Consider the following 14545-nt stretch of genomic DNA (forward strand, 5'->3'; position numbering starts at 1 on the left):
TCAGGGGAAAAAGATTTAATTTCAAATATAATGTATTGTTATTCAGGTCGCTATAAACATTTTGACTTTAACTAACTTGCTTAGCAAGAATATTTTTTAACATTTGATCTGCCATGATTGCAGTTGACTTGTAAAATACATTTAGGCTAATACATGCTGTAGCACCCCTTGTGATAACACTGAGAATGCAAAGCATATTTTCGTGAATTGTAGTCAGACATATTTCAGAACACAGCAACCCACAAAAGAAACATCTGCGTTCATGTATTTATGTAAATTATGTTTCGGGCCTTAAAAGTTTTGAGGTTTTGCACTAGTCAATCTCAAACCTTTTCATTGATAAAACCATTTAGCGTAGAATCTAAACACCTAACCATTTTTCATGCATAACTTTCCCAGGTAGCACACATACATCTGCAAGATGTCTGTTAAAGATTGTTTCTTCTGGAAAGCATCTGCTGTGTACAAACATCTTTCAAACGTCAGTTTTACATACATTCTAAATCATAAATATCTTAAAGACATCTTCTAAACGTCTATTTGACATCTGATTGGAAAGGTCCTATAGATGTATTGTAGATGAGCTAACACTTTAAAAAATATATCTTGCCGGTGTAAATGCAGATGTCAAATAGACATCTCTGTGATGTAGGTGTGCTATCAGCGTTGTCTCAATAAACACACTGTAGAATAAACATCTCCTAACATATAAACATTATCAGATCGGTCTGTAAACCATTTGTCTATATGCTCTTCTTAATGTTAATAAGTCCATCCAAATGCTGCAACCTCAGTTTTGTTTTTCTTTTCGGTCCAAGAGGTAGGTCTGTTGTTGTGTTTTTTTTTTATGTCTGTGGTGGTGCCATTAGGGTGTTTACTGTCCAAACACGCAGACCACAGGGACATTAAGTCTTGGATGGCTCCCAAGCATCCTTCATCAGGTTTCTTCCCACTCTGGTCATTGCTCTTACAGCCTTTTGCTCACCCTGACCTCCACACTCTCCTGCTCTCCCATTCTTTCCAGCCTCTCTCTCGTGCTGGATATTGGGGCTTAATGTTGCATGGGTTTCTACTTGTTTTGTTGAAGATGACAAAAGAAAGTGTTGAGAGTTCGCTGCTGGTGTCTGTTTAGAAAGAATTATATGCTTCTCATCTGCTTCTCTGGGCAGCGTAAGGAGTGTTTTACACATTGACCAGAGGAAAAGCATGACACAGAATATTCTGAGGGGTGTGATCTCTCATTCTGGTGTGAGGGAATACTTTTTCCATTCTGTTCACGTACACATGCCCTTTAGTTGAAAAGTGTGTCCCATTGTGAAAAAAAAGTGAAAAGTGGCGTGACATACAGCCAAGTATGGTGACCCATACTCAGAATTCGTGCTCTGCATTTAACCCATCCAAAGTGCACACACACAGCAGTGAACACACACAAACCGTGTACACACACCTGGAGCAGTGGGCAGCCATTTATGCTGCGGCACCCGGGGAGCAGTTGGGGGTTCAGTGCCTTGCTCAAGGGCACCTCAGTCGTGGTATTGCCGGCCCGAGACTCGAACCCACAACCCTAGGGTTAGGAGTCAAACAACCTAACCACTTCCCACAGTAGAATGAGATTCCCATTGTAGAATGAGATAAAAAAAGTAGGCTATGTTCAAAGAGCAACCATGCTATGCATGGTATTTCTGCCCAATATAATGTGTACTGTGCAAAGTATATAATAGAATACCAATGTGATTTATATTTTTTGTGACAAACCTTACAGTATACAACAGAGCACACTACAGTTAATACTGTAACCCATAATGCAGTGTTTATGAATGAGTGAATGAGTCACTTAAGTAATATCCACCAATATTACAAAATAGTGCACCACTGAGTTTGAGACACGAATAAGTGCTAAAACACAAAATGTTACTTCCGTTTCACTTATGCTGGATTTTCATGCTGGAGCTGCAGGAAATAATGTCATGGTAACACTGATTGGCTGATGGAAACACAAGATGATGAAGAATCTCAAACCCTAAATTAGGAACTAACTTTACGCAACAAAGCATGCAAATTAGAAATGCATTGTTGCACTATACATACTGCTCCACATACTGATTTTAATTGGCAGTATTTAGTGTAAAACGTAAGTTGTATGCATGTTTTCCATTCTAAACAATGTTACTAATTTCTTTTTATTTACTTAAATTTGCATTAGGTGATTGTCTTCAGAAACATTTTTTGTTATGCTGATTGAAAGTCTCTGCACATTCCGATAGCCATCATTAAGTAAAGTGATCTTTATGTATTTATCTGTATTTATATATTCTGTGGAAGGCGTTGGACCAAGAAATGTTCGGTCCGAGCGTTTTAATTCGCTTTCCTACCTGCCTGTCAAGGTATTTATCTGCATTCCTCTGTGCACCCGGTTCGTGCAGACAGGATGCGTCATCAGTGTGTTCACGCACGCTGTGCAACGTCTTCACACACAGATGAAACTTACTAGAGAAAAGTGTGAAGTGTGACATAATATACCTCTCTACATAAATACTATTTAAAAAGTGGGGTGCAAGGGCTGGAATTGGGTACAGCTGATATAGCCTATTGTAGTAATATTTTATGTATTGTCTCTGGTATTCTGGTATGTGTGTGCATTCACGCACTCAGGGGGCGTGGCCTTGAAAGATGTTTGCTTTCAGTGCTATCAGGCTAAAGTTAGCATTTTCCAAGATCTCTTACAATACCTTTAAGTTGAAAGTGTCAGATTAATAGTTGTATTTCAGTTCTGATCGTGTTGATGTGACTTCACACAGAAATTATCTAGTCTTTATCTGAGTGCCACATGTGTTTGTATTTAAAATTGGAAAGTAGAAGTTTCAGTAAGTTGGTCCTCATGTTGAATTTGGCCTAGTTCTTCATGCTCTCTGTAGAACAGTCTAGTTTCTAATGAGCTAGCACACAGGAGGATTAGCCTGCAATAGCAATGATACTTTATTGCTATCGCTCGCTTTCTCAGACTCACCCAACCTCCATTCTATCAGCTTGCTCCATTTTTAAATATACCATCCCTTCTTCGTTAGTCTTTATTTTCTTGCATAGTTCGCTTTTTAATTGTTGAGCCATTGGTTGTTTCAGACTTTTGGTGTCTATTCCTAATATGGTTAATCATTACATTTTCAGGCAGTAGTTTGATGTTTCTTCTGCAGAGAGCACTTCATAAAAAAAAAAAGAAAAGAAAAAATCTCACGCACACTTTTCACAAAGAACCTCAGCTTTACTGTAAAAAAGGTAATGTTTTAATAAGAAACTGATAGCAGATGGATGCTGTGCTGGTGATTTCCACAGTCATTAATGCATAGTTCACATGCTCTGCTTCCATCTGAAGCAGTAAAGTCAGCTGGTCAAGGAAGTTAGGGAGTTCAACCAAGGAGGAAACCTTTTTTGTATTTTCCAATAGCAACTGCAAGACAACAGTTGTTAAATGTTTCACATACCTGGTTGTGCGATGCCTGAGCAGCTGCCCTGCCACCATCTGTTTAACCTGTGGCCTGTCATCCCAGGCGACCATCAGTCCATCCTCAGCCTTCTGCTGAATTGGAACAATGCGTTATGCTTTGGCATTTGTCTTAACCTTAAGTTCAATGTTAAGCCATTTTTTTAGCTGTTTGAGTGATGCTTTTTAAACTAGTGCTACAAAATTCACGCTAATGCAGTGTTTAAGTCTGTAAACTTGAGTCAGAATAATTCCATGTTTAATTTGACATGAACAAAAACAAGCTGTGAAGAAAAGAAGTCTTGTCCATTCCAGTTGTAAAGTTACTGTTTACTTATTGATCGTTCAGGTCAAGAAACATCAAAAACACCTAGTTATCTTGCTAATGATCATGCTAACTTAGTAGTTCGAAAGACTTTTGTTGATGCAAAATTAAATCAAAGACATGACAAAAAAGTTACAATGGGATGGAGCCAAAGAAATGTTGAGAACTGTTGTTTTGCTACTGCTGTGATCATGTTAAAGATCATGCTAGTTCATTTAATTTCATTTAATTTAATTTAATTTCATTTATTTACTTATAAAGCACAAATAAACACAACAAGAGTTGACCACTGTGCTGTACAAAAGAAGAAAGGTAAAATGAAATAAAAATAATAATAAAAATAATATACTAAATATGTTAAAAATGAGACCAAGAATTATAATGAATTAAAAGCAAGGGTAAAAAGATGAGACTGTAACTTAGATTTAAAATCATATACAGAAGATGCAGATCTAACAGATAAGTGACGACTGTACCTTAGCCTAGGACTGGCCACTGCAAACGCACGGTCACCTTTCAACTTCAGTCTTGATCTTGGATATGACAGAGTATTACTGTCGGAGGATCGCAAACATCTGGCAGACCTACAGTATTCACATTTACAAGATATGACATATAAGGTGCCATGCCATTTTTATTCAACTCTATAGCGCACTGGCAATCAATTAAGAGACATTAAAATCTGAGTAATGTGTTCTCGTTTACGAACCCCTGTTAAAAATCTGGCTGCAAAATTTTTAACCATTTACAACTGTGACATGGAGGACCGGGGTAGTCCAGTATACAAGGAGTTACAATTGTTCAAACCTGGATAAAACAAAAGCATGTATGACTCTTTCAAGTTCTTTAATAGATAAAAAAGATCTACTGTAACTTTTGAAAGAAGTTTAAGTTGGAAAAAACATGACGTAACAACTGAGTTAATATGCTGGTCAAACTTAAGGGAGGAATCAAAAATAACCCCAACATTTTTCACCGTTGGTTTGATATAAGAGTTTAAATGACCACAGTTAAAATTTGGTTTTCCTTTCGACCCTCTGTGGGTAAAGACAATTGCTTCCGTCTTTCCCTCATTTAAATGCAAAAAAAATTTAGACATCCAAGATTTTACATCAGCTAAGCATGCAAGGAATGTTTCGAAACCATTCTTGTAATTGTGTTTTAAAGGTAAATAGATTTGGTTGTCATCAGCTTAAAAATAAAAAGGACACTTTGAAAGGACACTTCATGCTTCCTAAAAATTGAACCTAGTTGAAGTATGTACAGTGAAAACAAGATGGGAGCCAAAATAGAGCCTTGAGGAACACCAGAGGTAAGAGGAGCTACAGATGAAACAGTGTGACCAATATCTACTGAAAAAGTTCTGTTAGTAAGATAAGATCTGAATCAGCTCAGGACACTTCCTTGGGTTCCCACACACTTTTCAAGGGCGATAAAAGAATGCTAACGATTAACTGTATCGAATGTTGCACTCAAATTTCAAATTTAAAAGCACTAAAATAACTAGTTCCCAGAGTCAACAAGCATCAAAAGTTCACACTTTAAATCTGTGTATATACTCGATATGTCTTACAGTACTTTTGCATTGACTGTTTAGCCAAAGAAACACTGAAAACACATCTTTCTAGTGATGCATCAAAATTTTGGAAAAACTAGTTCAGTGGTTAAAACCATTGACCTAAACATTTACATTTTGAATGACAACTGACCAATGTCTTTTTTAGAGTTTACAGAGAGTTTTAGAGATCTTTGCTTTTACAAAATTGATCTCTGTATGCATCATTGAATCATTATTTTTCCATTTATCCTTGTAAAGCTACTTTGAAACAATCTGTATTATATTAATCGCTATAAAGAATAAAGGCAACGACAGATTTCTGTGTACAAATAATTTGTTTAAGTTAAAAAAAAATTCAAATAATAATTTAACAGGTTTTTTACACCATACATTTCAGAAATTACATTTGAAATTTAATTTGACTAAAGGCTATACTATCGTATCTTGGAATTTCACTGCATCTGCTTGTGTCATTGAATTGTTACTCTATTGAGACCAGAAGTTCAACACTCTCCACCAGTAAACTTTATGACATAGTTTTTAAATAGCTCTTAATGCTCTTTGAATTATTGCTGAGTGGGTAAGGCTAACCTGAGGTCAGTGATGAGCTTGGGTGAGTGGACACTATTCCCATAGTAATGCAGACTGATGAAGTGTCAGCGAAGGCATGTCCTTGTTCGTATTTGTCACCGTGTCATCTATTAATTTATATACATTTGCTGACCCTTAGGTGAAGAGTCACACCTCCACACAATGACCCCACAGGCTGCTCTTCTGGCCCAGAAACTCAGGGAATGCTCAAATTGAGTGGGTGCCTCCTGGGAATCCTTGTACTTTTGGCTTGAGGAATGAGAAAGGGTGGAAAGAAAAAGGGAAAGAACAAAGAATTTTTAACAAAAGAAGTGCTCTGTCATACAGTGGGAATCCATTAGAATGCTTGTCCTAATTTTTACTGGGTCACTGAACTCATGAAACATTGAGCACAAGGCATGGCCGGGAACTGTGTGAGTTCTAACAAGCTTTTGCTAATCAATATATTTGCAAAAGTGATTCTGCATGAGGAGATCCAAAAAAAGATTTAAGATTTTCTATTCCCTTCAATGAGTTTCATTCACTAGCAGTTAAATATGAGAATATTCTTTTACCAAATTATCATCTTCAAAACAGGAGCATGTGCACATACTTTTTTTTCTTGCTCTCCTTCTAATCTTGATGAATCCAGGTTATTATAAATGAACAAGTGTGCAGCTGCAGTCATTTGCATAGCATAATGCATGCCTAAATCATCTACATATATGTGCACACAGCCACTCCTGTAATCCATTCATCACATTTATGCAAACGTATCAGTACAAGCTGAAGCACATCATTTTTGAAACTCTGAAATAAGTAAGACTCATTAGTCATTTATTTATTCAGTTACTTTAATAACTTTTTTTGACTCTATTTTAATTTCTAAGGCCACTGGGAGTATGTGATTGTTGCATATGCATTTTCAGTTAGTTCTGAATAGTTAGTTCTGTTAATCTTATTCTAAATTTGAAAACAAAGAAAAGTGCAAACTTATGGAAGATCATGATTTCTACATGACTTTAAGTCTCATTAAGATTGTTCTGGCTGAGCTTAAAATACTCACATATTTTCAAATAAATTAGTGTACAAATAAAATTGAATACAAAGCAACAAAACAGGAAAATTTCGAAACAAAATGAGAAATGATATGAAGTATGAAACGAAAAAAAAGAAAAATGTAACAAAACGCAAAATGAAAAACAAAAAGAGAAACGGAACAAAAAAAGATTAAGCGTGCCCAAACCCGCACCAATACAACATGCCCTCAGTATTTAGTGTCAGATTATGATCAAAATTACTTAAGCATGATAGATAACGACACTCAAAATCAGATATACAGTAGATTATTTTCATAATTTATCATACATTCATAGTTTAAATAACCACCAGACACACACACACACACACACACACACACACACACATCCTACTGTCAAAAGAGCAATCCATGTATCTCTGTTTTTATTTCAATAGATGCAGGAGTTGGAACAGAGGGTGACTGAGGCTGACCAGCGGGCAGAGAACGCTGACAAACAGGTAGCACAATTGTACCACTATCCCCTCCTTTATTTATTTTCCATAATTTGAATAATTCTAAGGAAGTAGCATCCTGTTTGCCAAAATATTAATTGATATTTCATTAACACTTAGATACAGTGTGCCTCTTAATAAATCACACATTGGCTTTTTTATCCATTACAATGTAATTTTGCCAACACTGGTATTTTTTATAATGTTTTGCTGTTGAAAGTTACAGGGTTGAAGGTATAATAAAAGCCTTCGCTGGCAAATTATGCTGAACCACTTTAGGTCATTTCCTCTTTATAGTCAATATTTTATACTTTTCTCTCAAAGTCTACAATGCATTTTAGAAAAAGAAAAAACTACAAAAAAAAATTAAAGTTAAATTTTAGTGTTTATAGTCTGTGATTTAAATTTAGCTAATATTCAGTTGCACGAAAAACAAACATTAACTGAATTTAAAAATATTTTAGTAAATCAACTTAAGTATCTTTTTACTAAGTATGTACAGTTGTGGTCAAAATTTTACATACACTACAATAGGTGCAAAATGTTAGTTATTTTACCATAATAAGAGGGATCATACAAATTGCTTGTTATTTTTCATTTAGTATTGACCTGAATACGATATTTTGCATAAAAGATGTTTACATGTAGTCTACAAGAGAAAATAGTCGAATTTATGAAGATGACCCTGTTCAAAAGTTTACATACACTTGATTCTTAATACTGTGTTGTTACCTGGAAGATCCACAGTGGTTTTTTGCTTTTTTGGAATTTTTTTCTTCTTCTGTGATTGTTGTTCATGGGTCCCTTGTTTGTCCAGAACAGTTAAACTGCCTGCCGTTCTTCAGAAAAATCCTTCAGGTCCCACAAATTCTTTGGTTTTCCAGCATCTTTTGTGTATTTGAACCCTTTCCAACAATGACTGTATGATTTTGAGATCCATCTTTTTACACTGAGGACAACTGAGGGACTCAAACACAACTATTACAAAAAGTTAAAATATTCACTGATGCTCTAGAAAGAAAACGTCCCAAGGTTACGAATGAAACCCTAGTTCCTCGAAGGAACGAGACGCTGCGTCAAAACGATTCAGAGAAACGCCTTTGGCAAGATCGACTCTGAATATCGTGTGCAATCTGTTCAATGGAAGGGCGTGACGTCACGGGTGGGGTGACGTAGCGACCAGGAAGCTATAAAGGCACGTGCCGCGCAGCTGTCTTCAGCTTCGAGTAGGGAAGCAAGCGCCGGCGGGGTGCCGGGAGTATGGCGATACGACGCAGCACACTTTGGGGAACGATGTGCCCACGCTCCGAAGAGCACAGCTAAGGCGAGAGAACAGAAGAGCCAGGAGTGGCTCGCATATTTGTGTTGTAAAATCTGACGAAAGTGGAGGCGTGGACTATCCCACAGCGTTACAGATGTCCAAGAGGGACACCCCTGCTAAGAAGGCCTTAGAGGCTACCATAGCCCCTGTAGAGCGAGCCTTGGCTCCCAACGTCGGGGGAAGACCAGAGGACCCATAGGTAACATTGATAGCTTCAACTATGCAACGACTAAGGTTCTGCTTAGTTGCAGGAAATATCCCACTCTGAGGGGACCATGGCACAGAGGCCATCGGTCCGACTTTGTCCACAGGGCAGTTCTGTGGACATATGTGTCCAGCGCTCGAGCTGGATACATACAATTAGCTTCTTCTGGTCGGACTCCCAGAAGGGAGGAGGAGAGCAGAAGGCCTGCAGTACTATTGATTGTGGTGTGACAGAGGGAACTTTGTAACATAACCCGCTCGAGGGTATAAGAGTGCTTTGGCCATGCCGGTGCAAAGTCTAGGTAGGTAGGGGCCACCGAAGGGGCTTACAGTTTAAAGGATCAGATGTGTATCTGAAATATCTTGAATTGGCTCGAATGGAGCTTACACCTCTAAAACCACAGCCAAGTTCCAGGGGGAAAGCGGGACTGTACTGGAGGCCTCAACCTCATTGCACCGTGGAGGAAACGTGTCACTATGGGGGGTGTCTATCCACTGATTGATCACCGGAAGGGACATGGTAAGCTACAATGGCCGCCACGTAAACCTTTAAGGTGGAGTGGGTTAACCCTGCAGAGAGCCTGGCTTGTAGAAACTCCAGAACTGTACCAATTGGGCAGTTAACAGGGTCAAGCTGGTGATCTCTGCACCATGGGGTGAAGAGTTTCCACCTCAGGGCATACAATTTCTTTGTTGAGGGAGCTCTGGATTGGAGGAGGATCTCAACAACCTCGGTTGAGAGACCGGATAATATGAGTTGTGCCCCCTCAGGGGCAACACCCACAGTTTCCACAACTCCGGGCGAGGGTGAATTAACTTGTCCTGCGCCTGAGAGAGTAGATCTGTCCTGATCGTGATCTCCCACGGAGAGCCGTCGAGGAGAGAAATCAGATCTGCGAGACATAGTGTGCCCGGCCAGAACGGGGCTACTAGACAGACCCCATCCTGGCGTACTCTCGCCAGAACTCCCGGGAGCAGAGCGATAGGGGGAAAGGTGTACAGACGAAGCCTCAGCCTGGTCTGTACAATAGTGTCCAGTCCCAGAGGAGCTGGATGAACTAGAGAGAAACAGAGGGGACATTGCAATATCTCTTGAGTCGCTAAGAGGTCCAAAAACTCTCCATATCTACTTCACCACCTCGGGGTGAGGCCCCCCGGGCCTCGGCCCTTGTCTCGACAGTATGTCTGCTCCCATAGTCAATATCCCAGGAATATACACTGCTCTGAACGAGAGGAGTTTGTCCTGGGACCACAGAAGGATCTGGTGTGCCAGCTTGTACAAGGGGCGTGAATGCAGATCTCTCTGGTGACTGATATAAGAGATCACCAATGTGTTTTTGGTGCGCACCAACACATGGTGACCTCTCAGGTCTGGGAGGAAATATTTCAATACTCAATGCACAGCTAGCATCTCTAGACAACTGGTATGCCATGTCAGATGGCGACCGCTCCACAGACCGCGGGCAGGGTGGCCACTCATCACCGCACCCCAATCGGTGAGGGACGCGTCTGTCGCTAGCGTTACACAGCGACAAAGAGCTCCCAGCACCGGGCCCTGATTCAAGAACCAACGTTTCTTCCACATGTCTAAGGCACGAAGGCATTGCCGCGTGACCTTGATAAATCAAAGTGGGTTCCCCCTCGGGGAAAAAACCCTTGGTCTTGAGCCACCACTGTAGGGGTCTCATGTACAGCAGGCCAAAAGGTATCACGTTGGACGCAGCTGCCATCAGACCTAAAAAATTGTTTGACAGTGAGTGACTGGCCTTATTTGACTCCCTCGACTGACATGAGGATCGACTCGATCCGAGCAGGAGACAGACGTGCCTGCATGGTCGAATCCCACACTACGCCTAGATAGGAGGTTCTCTGAACTGGAGAAAGTGCACTCTTCTTGGCGTTTAGTCTCAAACCCAGCTCCCTCATATGTGCAAGAATGACATCTCGATGTCGAACTGCTATCTGCTCTGATTGAGCTAAAATCAACCAATCGTCGATATAATTCACAATGCAGATGCCCTGCATACACAAAGGAACCAGAGCCGCATCTACACATTTAGTGAACGTGCGGGGTGAGAGTGCAAGCCGAAGGGAAGTACTCAATATTGGTAAGCTTTGTCCCCAAAAGCGAACCTCAGAAACTTCCTGTGTTGTGGAAGGATGGAGATGAGTCTTTTAGATCTATTGTGACAAACCAGTCCTTGGATCTGATTTGAGCTACAGCCTGCTTGATGGTGAGCATTTTGAACTTCAGTTACATAACTGAGCAGTTCAGCTGACGTAACGCAACCCCCCCATCCTTCTATGGAACTATGAAATACTGGCTATAAAACCCGGATTCCCTGTCTTGTGGAGGGGCCACCTCGATGGCCTCCTTCCTTAATAGGGTATTCACTTCTTGTTCCATAACCAGAGCCTGCTAGGAGCCGACTAGTGTCGATGTGCCTTTTTGTACCGTACGCAGGACCCACTGAGATAAATTTGGCAATAGTTTCACCGCTGCTAAATAATCTACTAAGGGAGTCAGTCTCTCGAGACTGACCTCTGGTGTAAGAGGCCCCCGAAGGGGTGGCAAGTGTCTCAGCTCCGCTACGCTCACGGGCAGAAATAACAGAGCAGTGCTCGCTGGAAGCCGCTGCACCCTGAAACTCTGGCAGGGTTGGCAGACCCACCTCCCGAGGGCACTGAGGTGAGACGGGCACCGTGTAATGAGGTGGACACCGCTCTTCCCCAGTAGGGGCTGCCCTCTGTAGTCGTGACTAAAATGCGTCATGACTTCTTGGCCGTGGACCTCCCAGCCTGAAGTTCGGATTCAGATTAGGCTGGGAAGTCGCTGGCCCACAGCGTTGCTTCAGCCTCTGGTCCTGAAGCGGGGAACACAGGCGGCAACGCTCTGTTTGTACGCGGACGGGGCTGCTCCTGCCCAGCAGTCCCTCCAGTACATCTAACTTCATGAGTTAAATAACTGTCATTATATTCCTCAGAATTAATTGCAATCAAACAATCAGCTTTGAAATCGAATAGCTTAGTCACACAAACAATATTAATCCCCTTGGAGATTAAATAGCTGCTCATATAATGTTAGGCATAACATTGTTTGTTGTATACTGGTGCTTATGCAACTTTATGTTTGTGCAACTACAAGCTCACCGACGCCCTCCATGTCAATCTCCTCGGAGAAAGAAAGGCAGAGCGTCGAGCCTGATGCTCGGGGGGTAAGAACCGAAGCTTGGGCTTCTGAACCCAGGAATCGGGCAGATCTGATGGGTTAGGTAGGAGATAAGGATGTGCCCGTCTCCATTCTCCAGCAAATCTATCTTCGAACCCAACGAATGCTGGCGCCGCTCCGCCTCAGAGAAAGCGGGACCGGTACCGCAAGGAACGCTGGCGAAGGCTCACATCTCGAATCCCAAATTTTCACCACAACTGTAAGTAAATAAGTATTGGGAGCACAAATTGCAACTCTTTCTTGTTTTTTTTATTAATATATATATATATATATATATATATATATAGACTGCATTTTCATTTATGTTGAGGACTTAATCAAGATTACCATTTAAGCGAATGGTATGGAGAATGGAGAAGCTGAAGTCTGCAAACATGCAGCCAAGTGAATCGGAAAACTCATTGTACAGGCGATATCAAGAGTTGAACAGTCAAATTCAGGAGAAAGACATGATCATAAAGAGACTTGAAGGACAACTGGAGAATCAGGTAAAGAAAGGTCCTCACAATGAGAAAGAAATGGCCATTCGTGTCCATTAAACTCCCACTTAAGGACTCATTGAAATGTTGTTCAAAACCGCCCTCTTTATCTGCAGAACTTGGTTCGAGCCCAAGAGGCAAAGATAATTGAAGAAAAAGCTGCCAAAATCAAAGACTGGGTCACGTTTAAGTTACGAGAGGTGAGTTGCAACGTGGAAGTGTTGTGGATCAAAAAAACATTAGAGTGTTTCATCTACATTTCTCATTTCTTTTTTTGTGTCTTGTAGATGGAAACAGAGAACCAGCAGTTGAAGAAGACAAACCTGAAGCAGGCCGAGCAGATCCTCATACTGCAAGACAAGCTTCAGAGTAAATATACTGTAGTTTCTTTCCTGTTTTCTTTCCTTTCTCCATTTATTTTTGCTTATGTTTGTATATATCTCACTGTCTTATTGTCAGTTCTTTTCGAGAGGCCCATGTCTCCAGCAGTGGATGCACATCTGGTCCCCTCCAGCCCACTCCACCCTCCCAGCTGTCCCGGGACACCACCTGCCCAGGAGGAGGGCTGGAGATTGACAGGGTCCATAGCCAACTGTACAGGTACATCATCATCATCTACCTCAGCATGGTTTGAAGTTTTGTTAGAGCTCTGCGGATTCCATTTTTTTTGTAGGTTTATTTATGGGACAGTCTTAAAATGTTGCTTTATTGTATAAGACAGTTGATTGAATTAAATTTGATTAAATTTTACACTTTGTATTGTTTTAAAGGCCACTTATTAAATCAGATATGGAATATTGTAGCTGTGGCATGGAGACATTCGGATCAAAATGCAGTAGTTTTTTAAGAATGGTCAGACAGGCAGAATACAGGTAACAGTGTCAGGTATACAGGGGATATCCAAAATCAGAAACAGTACCAGGCAAAGGTTGGGGCAGGTGGCAGAGAATCAAAGTCAGTTTACACAATCCAAAGTCAAACACGGAAGGAACAAACACTAGGAAAACGCTCGTAAATGCCAGACAAATCTAAACAAGACTCCGCAATGTGAGTGTGGATGAGTGCACACTCATTTATAGTGTCACTGATGGGAAACAGGTGAGGTTCAATAATGAGTTCCTAGGCAGGGGTTTATGGGAAATGAAGTCCAGGGTGTACTGTGTCGTGTGAAAGTCTGTGTGGTGAATAAACTGATGTGCAGTGACCGGATCATGACATAGCCCCCACCAAGGAGCGGCTTCCAGACGCTCTAAACAATCTAGGAGGGTGGTGGAGCGGAGGAGGAACAGGGGGAGGGCCGGAGGGCCAGGTCCGTGTGGAAGTGGAGTGGCCAGGGACCAGGGCAGAGCCAGAAGAGCAGGAAGCCAGGGTGGAGCAGGTGGAACTGGAGGCCTTCCTGGGCTTAACTTGGGATCTGGAGGCCTTTCTGGGCCTAACATGGGGAACAGGAGCCCTTCCTGGGCTTAACATGGGGAACAGGAGCCCTTCAGCGGCAGTGGCTCAGTGGTTCATGTAGGTTGTCTACAAACCGGAAGGTTGGTGGTTCAATCCCCGGCTCCACCTGAATCGAGGTGTCCTTGAGCAAGACACCTAACCCCAGCTGCTCCCGACGAGCTGGATGGCACCTTGAATGGCTGACACCACAGTCGGTGTATGAATGAGTGTGTATGAATGTGTGAATGTGATTTATACATTGGGGGAGCTGGAGCCAACCAGGGCAGAGCAGGTGGAGCTGGAACCCACCAGGGGGAGAGCTGGAGCCCACCAGGGCAGAGTAGGTGGAGCTGGAACCCACCACAGCCAAGCAGACGGGACAGAAGCCCACCAGGGCGGGGCAGAGGACCACCA

The 14545-nt window shown here is 41.6% G+C and overlaps 1 pseudogene; it reads left to right on the top strand.

The window, feature by feature from the left end:
- Positions 1-7407: 7407 nt before the first annotated feature.
- Positions 7408-14545, top strand: part of LOC132111930 (pleckstrin homology domain-containing family H member 1-like) — a 45514-nt pseudogene continuing 38376 nt past the window's right edge.

Source organism: Carassius carassius, chromosome 31 (genome assembly GCF_963082965.1).
Source record: "Carassius carassius chromosome 31, fCarCar2.1, whole genome shotgun sequence".
Lineage (NCBI taxonomy): Eukaryota > Metazoa > Chordata > Actinopteri > Cypriniformes > Cyprinidae > Carassius > Carassius carassius.